We start from the raw sequence: 11,515 nt of genomic DNA, 5'->3' as shown, positions 1-11,515 counted from the left end.
TAAGTTAAAAATAAATTTTGTAGCAACATATAAAATTGTATTACTAAAAATATTAAGTTTAAACACAAGAATTCACACGCAAAACTAAAAAAAAAACAAATTTGTTGCCATCCTTTTATACTCACAGGGAATGACATCATAATAGAATGACAATTCTCATTATTGTATTTTAGTTATACTTATTAACTTTATGGAATGGAATAATATTTTTTATTTTCTATTTACTTATCAGACTAGTAACAATGAATTTCACATTGTATAGATCATGATAATTTTGATAGTTATGATAGTAGTTATAGCAGCAGTGAATTGGTGGCGATGGTGGTAATGATGATAGCAGTATGATGGTTATGACAGTAATAATAAGATGGTGGATATGGTTGGTAATGGTAGTGGTAGTGGTAAGGTAGTGGTGGTGGTAGGTTGACAATGACGGTAATGGTAATAATAAGTTGATGGTGGTTGTGGCGGTAGTGGTAGCGTGTGGTGGTGGTAGGTTGACAGTGACGGTAATGGTAGTAATAAGCTGATGATGGTTGTGGCAACGGTGGTAGGGTGTAACAATGTTTGGCAATAATGGTAAAGTGGTGAAAGGAGGGTGGTGGCAGCGGAAGCTCATGGTAGTAATAGCAGCATTCATTTTTAAATGATTCCATGATAAAGTGGAATATTTATTCATTGGGTTTGAGGAAAGAATAAATGTTTTCATTTAGATAAGACGCACCAAATAAGGGAAAAAATACAAAATTACAATAGACAAAAGTACAACTCATTTTATCGTACCATATGTGCTCTTATTAATAACTTTGCAGATAATCATGTTTGATGGGCATAGCCTAGGAGGGCACAACCCATGGCCCAGGTGAGGTTCAACCCAATGTTGTCTTAAGCTCCTCAAACAATAACGTGGGTAAAAGCCCAACAGTAGGCCCAGTAAGGAGGCAGAGGAGCTGATACTGGCCTAGGCCCAGTAGCATTTGGGCTTGTGTGTCAAGTAAAGGGGCTAGCCACGTGGCAAACAAAGATCCTACAGAATTGTTGACACCATACATTAGGCATTTAATGCAACAAGACCTCTCACTGCGAAGGGGGGTGAGACGGCTATGGCCGATGATAGGTAGGTGGAAGACTTTCGGCCAATGGGACAACATGAATAGACAATAAAATGATTAGCAAGAGATATAAGGAAGCTTCGATAGGATGTTGGTAAAGGGTAACGCTCTCTCTCTCTCTATCTCTTTTTCAACCTCCAAAATTCTTTATGTTACTATCCAAATCACGTTTAATCTAACGCGATCGTTGGAAGGTCCACGGGAAGGAACCACTCCCATTTTGATACCTTCCCATTGGACTTGTTGCAAGTAAAGTAGAAGGAACTAAGGATAATATTCCCATGGAACGCTTGGATTAGTCCAACTCGTTTTCTGTCGAACAAACTGCATTATCAATGTTAATTGATAAAATATTTTGACTCATTTCCTTAATCATAATCTAGGTCCAACCAATTCATCCCAATGAGAATCAAAGCAAATCTTATCGAGTTCAAATCAAAACTTATCATGATATATTTATTTGATAACTTAGTATTTGACTTAATAAATAGATTAATTTAGAAAATTAATCCTGCCATCCACTCGTAGAAGTAAACACGAAGTTCTACCTAACCAATTCCTATTTGATTATTTGTATTTATTTTGATATGGGTATTGTTAAAATAATAGTATATAGTGATTAGAGTATTAAAAGTGATTGAGATAGCAGTGGTTTGCAGTTAATCATAAAGTATAAATGGAAAATAAGTAAAACAGTACAAGGAAAATAAAAAAGAATCATTCTAATATTATTGATACTTTGTATCCACTTCACCTATACAATAGGACTATTTTATTAGATGTCTCATAATGTTTCCCTTATTTATTAAGCCTTCTCTCATATCATTGTGAGTGTCCTTATTTCTCAACTCTACTTTCGCAACAGCGGCGGCAGTGGAGTTGGGCAGCAGTGATGGGAATGACGTCGACGGGACGACGCACTTTAAAATAGATCTTACTTTTAAATCACATATTTGAGATGATTGGTAATTTTTCTTAACTCGTAATTGTTTTCTTTTTGACAGATTTATTTTTATTTTTTATTATTTGATTGTGATGGCTCTCTAGAGTTTTGTTTATACATTGTTGGTGTTTATAATATAATTAAATCACATATTTGAGAAGATTGATAATTTTTCTTAACTCGTAACTGTTTTTTTGTCAGATTTATTTTTATTTTTTATTATTTGATTGTGATGGCTCTCTAGAGTTTTGTTTATACATTGTTGGCGTTTATAATATAATGTTTTTCATGTTTTAAAAAACAGTAACTATTGATCATCCGTTGAGCAATGATTCGTATATTATTCTATGACGTTTTATTTTGGAGAATTTGAATTATAAAGATTTGAGTTTAAGTCACTCTAATTAGAGATTTGTTCTGTTAATTTTAAGACCACAAAATTAATTGGTATGCATAAATTAATTCATACATCAAATTATCAAAAAAAGTAAACACATTTATAATTTTTGTTTGATTTGTATGTGAATAAGCATATCAATGGTTTATTTAAGAATAGCTTTTTTAGCATAATTTTTGATTTTTTGATTAATTTAGCCTAACTAAATTAGCTTCGTTTGAGCAGAATTTTTAATTTTTTTTGACTTTTTTATTTTTTTAAGAGAAAAAGTAAAATGATTATAGTTTAAATGTGATATTTTGTCTTATTTAATCTATTTTATCTTTTAATATTTTTTTAATCCCAAGCCAAACCCAACCCACTTGTCAAACAACAACTTAGAATTGTTAGGGTTGGTTGAGATGATTTAAATAATTATATTTGTTAATCATGTTGTTTAATTTTGATGATATCTAAAATATTATTTGAAAATTTGGATCTTCTAATACACATATTTGGATTTTTTAATGCACATGTTTTATATTATTTGATACAAAATTAAATCTGTTTAAACTATAGGTTGTATGTTATATTTGTTATAAATATTATTTAAATGGAAATATTTTGAAAATATTACTATTCACGATTTTGAAAAGTTCGGCCGGTCACTATTCACCTTTTGACGAAATTAATATTGATTAGTTGTATTAATTTGACAAATTTGATATTGATGGGTTGTCTTCTTTTGACAAAATTTATATGGAGTGATAGGATATATTTAGTTTAAAATCTCTACAACATATACATTAATTTAAATAGGACATATATTTTCAGATTTATCATAAATTTTATTTAAAGAGATTTTTCTGTGTATGAAAATATTTGATTAGAATATTATATATATATAATGCATTTAATACAAATAGCATACATCACGGGAGCAATTAGACTTTTTACACAAACATCAATTGTATCATATATATCAGCATATGGAAACATTATTAGTGGAAACATTATCATAGCATGTGAAAAGTCATTATTAACTTTTTGCTTTATTGTACAAGTTTGACTAATACCTAAAGATGTTCAAATTTGCAAGAGTGCAAATTTCTTCCACATGATTCTCTTCCAAATTGATTCATTCAGCTGACATCTTGAGGAGCGTCTGTCTTCTCCAACAGATATATTTTTTAGTATAAATAGAAGTGTTGTGTATGAAGAAAAATAAAAAATTTGAAGAGAAAAATTTATGTGTGCTCCAAAATTCTGAGTATATTGTATTCTGCTCTTTCACTTTCAGATCTTAGTATAGCATTTGTTCTTACACTTTCATATCTACTATTTGTGAGAGAATTGTTGTAAAAGAGGGTTTAAGTACTACTTATTTTTATTCATTATTTTTGTGAGAGATTTTGAAATGGTAAGGCATTTATTGTTGGGTGAAACTCAATAGATAAGAGTAAGTCATGTGCCAAATTTATAAGCTTGGTGGTGTATTTATTCAATTGATAGTAAAGAAATTCTTAATGAGGTTCCTTGGGGAGTGGACGTAGGCCTGGCGTGCCGAACCACTATAAATCTCAGTGTTTGATTTTCTCTCTCTATCTCTCTTACTTTTATATTGACAATTATTATTTTGTTTTTTTTATTTGTTAAAATTCTGAATATTGTGTTAATTTTAATATTGTAAAATTTTTAATAACCCAATTCACCCCCTCTTGGGTTGCCTACCTGGGATAACAATTGGTATCAGAACCTAGACTCTAGTTTGTGTGACTTAACCGTCTTAGAGTAGATCATGACAACTCCTAGTTATTCCTTACCTGAGGGACAAGCCTCCAATAGGCCACCACTATTTAGCGGCACAAATTTTAGCTATTGGAAAACTAGGATGACCATACATGTTCAATCTAATGATTATGAATGCTGGAAAAATATTTGCTATGGTCTAAAAATTCCTACCAAAACCGTAGATGGACTTAGGGTACCAAAACTTGAAGATGAGTGGAATGAATCAGATACTATAATGGCCTAAATTAATGTCAAAGCCACAAACATGTTATACTGCGCCTTAGATGCCAATGAGTTCAACAGAATTTTCACATGCAAAACCGTAAAAGAAATTTGCGACAAGCTTATAGTGACTCATGAGGGAACCGAACAAGTTAAAGAATCTAGAGTTAGTTTGTTAGTCCATAATTATGAACTCTTTAAAATGAAACTTGATGAAACTATTCCTCAAATGTTTACTCACTTTATTGATATTATTAATGGTTTAACTTCTTTTGGAAGATTTTATACTAATGCTGAAATTGTAAGAAAAGTGCTTAGGCCATTGCCAAAAAGTTGGGAGACAAAAGTTACTGCCATTACCGAAGTCAATGATTCATCAAAGCTAAGTCTAGATGAGTTAATGGGATCTCTCTTAACTAATAAGCTCATAATGCAAGAAGAAAAAGAAGAAGAGGACAACAAAAAGAAGAAAGGAATAGCTTTCAAATCAACCTCGAAACATTAAGAGGAAGATGATACAGATGATGATGAGAAAATGACATTTATCACTATAAAGTTCAAAAGGTTTGTGAAAAAGAAACAAGGCGTGTGGAATTTTTTTAGAAAAGATTTCAATAATAGGGATTTTCAAAAGGAAAAAAATCACAAAAAATCTGAAGTTACTTGCTACAAATGCAACAAACCTGGACACTACAAGTCAGAATGTCCAGAACTTAAGAAACAGTTCAAGAAAGACAAGAAAAAAGCCATAATTGCGGCATGGGGAGAAGATAGCGACGAAAGCGACTCAGAAACCGAAGTCGACTCAGAAACCAAAGTTTGCAAAAATGAGGTTGCTAACCTATGCTTAATGGCACTTGGAAATGAAGATGAGGTAAATGATGAATCTTTTACGTTTGATGAATTACATGCTGAATTTAAGAAACTTAGTTTGAAAAGTAATTGTCAAAAGAAAGTGATTTCAAGTTTATCAAAAGAAAATGAATCATTAATTTCCAAGATAAATACTTTAGAAAATGAAGCCATAAAAATGAAAAAGGAAGATGAGATTTTAATTCGAAAAAGAGTCTTCAACTTCTGAGAAAAGATTAGTTGTTTCACAAGAAGAAAATGAGTCTTTAAAAAATGAGCAAATTATTTTGAAAGAAAATATTGAAGACTTGAAAAGTACTCTTTTAAAATTCACTCAAGATAGAGAGACTTTAGATAAAATTCTTAAAAATCAAAATCGTACTTTTGGTAGAGCCGGAATTGGATATAAACCTTTTTCAAAAGTAAAAACCGTCAAAAATGATTTTGTGCATGCATCTTTTAGTCACTCTCATCTCACATGTCATTTTTGTGGTACAAAAGGTCATATTTCACCTTCATGTCCTGTTAAAAGAATTCCTTTTGCTAAAATAAAAAAGATGTGGATTCCTAAAGACATTTCAAGAATGTCAAATTCTAACTTTTATGGACCCAAGAAAATATGGATACTAATAGAAAAATCAATTTTGTGTAGGTATGTTTCAAGACAAAATCCAGTAACGATAGATGGTATCTCAACAGTGCATGTTCGAGACACATGACCGGAACTAAAACTATGTTCGCCACACTCCAACCAAAAGATGGCGGATATGTGACTTTTGGCGACAATAGCAAGGGAAAAATCATTGGTGTAGGTAGTATTGGTAAAAATCCTTTTCCTATTATTGAAAATGTTTTACTTGTTGAAGGTTTAAAACATAACTTGCTCAGCATTAGTCAACTATGTGATAAAGGTTATAGAGTTATTTTTGAGAAAACTCATTGTACTATTGAGAACACCCTAGAAAACAAAAACTTATTTGTAAGTTATAGACATGAGAATGTATATGTGTTTGATTTACATGATTTATCTTCTCATGTTAACATTAAATGTTTATCTGCTATAAATGATAATGGTTGGCTTTAGCATAGAAGATTAGGACATGCTCATTTTGATTTAATTTCCAAACTTTCAAAAAATGAATTAGTCATTGGCTTACCAAAAATTGTTTTGAAAAAGACAAACTTTGTGATGCATGTCAATTTCGAAAACAAACTAGAATTTTTTTAAATCCAAAATTATCATTTCAACTACTAAACCGCTTCAAATCTTGCATGTTGATTTATTCGGACCATCTAGAACATTAAGTTTAGGAGGAAAATCATATGCTCTTGTATGTGTTGATGATTATACTAGATATACATAGGTATTATTTTTAGCACACAAAAATGAAGCTTTTCATAATTTCTCAAGACTTTGTAAAAGAATTCAAAATGAAAAAAATCTTAATATTTGTAGTATTAGAAATGATCATGTTAGAGAATTTGAAAATGATGATTTTATTATGTTTTGTGATGAATTTGGAATTAATCATAACTTTTCTGCCCCTAGAACTCCTCAACAAAATGGTGTAGTTGAAAGAAAGAATAGAACTCTTGAAGAAATGGCCCGTATTATGCTTTGTGAAAATAATTTGTCTAAATATTTCTGGGCGGAAGCTATTAACACTGCATACTATGTTGTAAACCGAGCTATGATTAGACCTATTCTTAAGAAAACCTCTTACAAAATTTGGAAAGGTAGAAAACCTAATACTAGTCACTTGCGTGCATATGGTTATAAATGCTTTGTATTGAATAACAATAAAGATAACTTAGGAAAATTTGATGCTAAATCGGATGAAACTATATTTCTTGGGTATTCAATTTCAAGTAAAGCCTATAGAGTATTCAATAAAAGAACTCTACTTGTTGAAGAATCTGTGCATGTTGTTTTTTATGAATCTAACATCATTATTTCTAAAAATCTTGTAAGTAATAATATTGTAGAAAAATAACCAAGCATGGAGAACATTTATATAAAAGAAAATGAAGAAAATCCAGTACGCGAACATAAAGAAGAAATGACAATGGAAAAACTTCAAGAAATATATGCTCTTTCAGAAAACGACTCAAATTTACCCAAAGAATGGAAGTATGCTCATGGCCACCTCAAAGACCTCATCATAAGTGATGTGACGGAAGGTATAAAAACTCGGTCCTCTGTTAGAAATGTTTGTGGTAACTTAGCGTTTGTTTCACAAATTGAACCAAAATCGTTTTTAGAAGCTGAAAATGATGAAAACTGGATTTTAGCAATGCAAGAAAAATTAAATCAATTTGAAATGATTGAAGTTTGGTTTTTAACTCTTCGACTTAAGGATCATCCCGTTATTGGTACAAAATGGGTTTTTCAAAATAAAATTGATGAATCCGAAATTGTTACTAGAAATAAAGTTAGATTAGTAGCTCAATGTTATAATCAAGAAGATGACATTGATTTTGATGAAACTTTTGCACCAGTTGCTAGACTTTAAGCTATTAGAATGTTACTTGTTTTTGTACGTTTTAAAGATTTTAAATTATATCAAATGGATGTTAAAAGTGCTTTTTTAAATGGGTACATTTCAGAAGAAGTTTATGTTGAACAACCTCCCGATTTTGAAAAACATAAATACTCGGATCATGTTTTCAAACTTTCAAAAGCCTTATATAGTTTAAAACAAGCTCCTAGAGCTTGGTATGAAAGATTGAGTAATTTTCTATTTGACAAAGATTTTTGTTGAGAAAAAATTGATACAACACTTTTTGTAAAAATCAAAAAGGAAGATATGCTAATTGTTCAAATTTATGTTTATGATATCATTTTTGGTGCTACTAATGAAAGTTTGTGCAAAGAGTTTGCTAAAGATATGCATGGCGAATTTGAAATGAGTATGATGGGGGAATTAAATTACTTCATTGGTCTACAAATTAAACAAACTAATGATGAGATTCATTTAAATCAAATGAAATATATCAAGGATCTACTTAAAAGATTCGAAATGGAATCATCAAAGCCTGCAGCAACTCCATTGAGCATATCAATAAAAATTGACAAAGAGGAGCAAGGTAAATCTATAGATGAAAAGAAATATTGAGGTATGATTGATTCTCTACTCCATCTTACTACAAGTAGACCCGATATAATGTTTAGTGTTTGTATGTGCGCACGTTTTCAATCCGCACCGAAAGAGTCACACATCACCGCAGTCAAACGTATTTTCAGATATCTTATTGGCATTCCAAATTTGGGATTATGGTATCCTAAGGGAACTACCTTTGAACTTTTTGGTTACTCAGATGCCGACTTTGCGTGATGTAGACTTGACCGAAAAAGCACTAGTGGCACTTGTCATTTTCTTGGACACTCACTCACTTCTTAGTTTTGCAAAAAACAAAACTCAATGGCTCTGTCAATTGCTGAAGCAGAATACATTGCCGCCGCTGGGTGTTGTGCACAATTACTTTGGATGAAACAACAACTTCAAGATTTTGGACTTCACTATGATCATATTCCTATAAAATGTGACAACACAAGTGCCATTAACCTTTCAAAAAATCCTATTCAGCACTCACCCACTAAACACATTGAAATAAGACATCATTTTCTAAGAGATCATGTGCTTAAAGGTGACATTGAACTCGAATTCATGCCTACAAATCATCAATTAGCTGACATATTTACCAAGCCTCTAAATGAAGAATAATTTTGTTATATTATAACTGGACTTGGTATGATAAATACTCCAATATAATATTTATATTAATTTTTTTTAAAATAAGTAAATAATTTTTTTTATAATAAATAATTAAATAAAATAACTATAGCAATAATTATTATTATTATAAAAAATAATAACAATAATAATACTAAAATTATATACATATATATATAAATTCTCTCTCTCTCACCCGTTCTGTCTCTATCTCTCAGTCGCTCTCTCCCTCACTCTTTTTTTTTTTTCCTTTCTCTTGCTCTCTTACTCTCTCCTTTTTCCTCTCATCCTCAGCCGACACCATCTTCATCCTCACCATTGTCTACAACCAGCTCCACCATCTACAAAATCATCCATCACTTTCATCACTACCATCATCCACCTAAATCCCTCACAAATTTACCAAGCTCCATCACTTCGCTACCTAAAATCTGCATCACCATTTTTACCGATTCATCAAGTTCCATCACCGATCCATCAAGATCCGTGACTGATCCATCAAGATCCATTATCGATCTACAAAAATTCATCACCGATCTACAAGATCTTCTCCATTTCTTCGGATCATTAAGGTCATCACCAATCAACATGTTAAAATTCTTTTTGCACTGTGTTATATTTTTTTACTTGTTGTATGTGCTCCAAACTCTCTTGGATTTAATAATGGTTGCTTTTACCTTTTCTGAAGAAATTATTTTTTATTTTTATTTTCTCATTTTATGCTAGTGCACTTGGTATAATTGTTTATGGCCGGCTCTTAATGGCCCTTGGTATTATAGATTGATAATTTGTTTCTTCAAATTTATGTAATTTTTAATGTATTAATTTAGGGGGAGACTCATATATTTTGAGATTAACAATTATTAAAAAAAAAAAGGTTTGTGTATATTCTATGCATAATTTTAGGGAGAGTATATATATATATATATTCTTTATCTGCACTACTTCTTATCTGCACCACCAAATTTTTTTTGCAAAGATAGAATTTAAATTGTTTTTAAAAAAAAGGAGAGGAGAAATGCTTGCAATTTTATTTTAGAATGAGAAAATATTACTCGATTACATGCAAGTTTTTAGAAGGCTTCATAGATTTTTTCCGTTTCACTTCTTTCAACAATTTTTCATGAGCCTCTTTTATATGCCTCTTTCTATTTTCGACTTTTGTGAGTCTTGGCATTATAACTGTTGCATAATATTGCATCGCATTCTCCAACTGTGCATTTTTCCTTTTTAGCTCTTTCTTCTCCTTACACATATTAACCAGTTGTTGTTTTAACAATCATACCTCATCTCTCAATTGCTGATTTTCTTGTACTCTTGCTTGTAATTGTTGCGCCATATTGGAAACTACAGTCATTGCCTATATACTAAGAGTCATAGTGTTATTAATAACATCGATATCATTTCAATTACCAATAACATTAGGACCCTCATTTACAGGAATAACATGTGCCTGCACCACTGGTAACCTCTCATGTGCCTGCATTACAGGCACCTCATGCAGGTCCGAACCATTGATAGCTAAGGTAAGGAATGACATAATTACACAAGAAGCTAAAACAATTCTTTTTCTCCAACACTTGATAATTTCGTTTCTTTGCCTATATCCTTGTCACTTTTTATACACTCCATCGATCCAATACTCGATGCATATCTGCTCAAATCTTTTGTTTGTCAACATTTTGTGCGCTCGACAAGACCTAAGGACCATTATTATATTTTGGCATCTCAGATATTTTATTTTGATGATGTCAAAGGGGGAGAATATTTTGTGTATGCATGTGATTTAATTATATCTTGCAGAGTTATCAAATATTTTGTTAATTTTAATTTTGCGTCAAAAACATACTTGTATTGCCATCATAAAAAATGGGGAGATTGTTAATCATGTTATTTAATTTTGATGATGTCTAAAATATTATTTGAAATTTTGGATATTTTAATACACATATTTGGATTTTTTAATGCACATGTTCTATATTATTTGACACAAAATTAAATCTGTTTAAACTATAGGTTGTATGTTATATTTGTTATAAATATTATTTAAATGGAAATATTTTGAAAATATTACTATTTACGATTTTGAAAAGTTCGGCTGGTCACTATTCACCTTTTGACGAAATTAAAATTGATTAGTTGTGTTAATTTGACAAATTTGATATTGATGGGTTGTCTTCTTTTGACAAAATTTATATGGAGTGATAGGATATATTTAGTTTAAAATCTCTACAACATATACATTAATTTAAAGAGGATATATATTTTCAGATCTATTATAAATATTATTTAAAGAGATTTTTCTTTGTATGCAAATATGTGATTAGAATATTATATATATATATATAATGCATTTAATACAAATAGCATACATCACGGGAGCAATTAGACTTTTTACACAAACATTAATTGTATCATATATATTAGCATGTGGAAACATTCAGGCCCGGCCCTGGCTATAGGCCCACAAGGCCATGGCTTAGGG

The sequence above is a fragment of the Camellia sinensis genome, chromosome 4 (genome assembly GCF_055761805.1).
Source record: "Camellia sinensis isolate YWXY chromosome 4, ASM5576180v1, whole genome shotgun sequence".
NCBI lineage: Eukaryota > Viridiplantae > Streptophyta > Magnoliopsida > Ericales > Theaceae > Camellia > Camellia sinensis.
Note: the sequence above shows the minus strand (reverse complement) of the source record.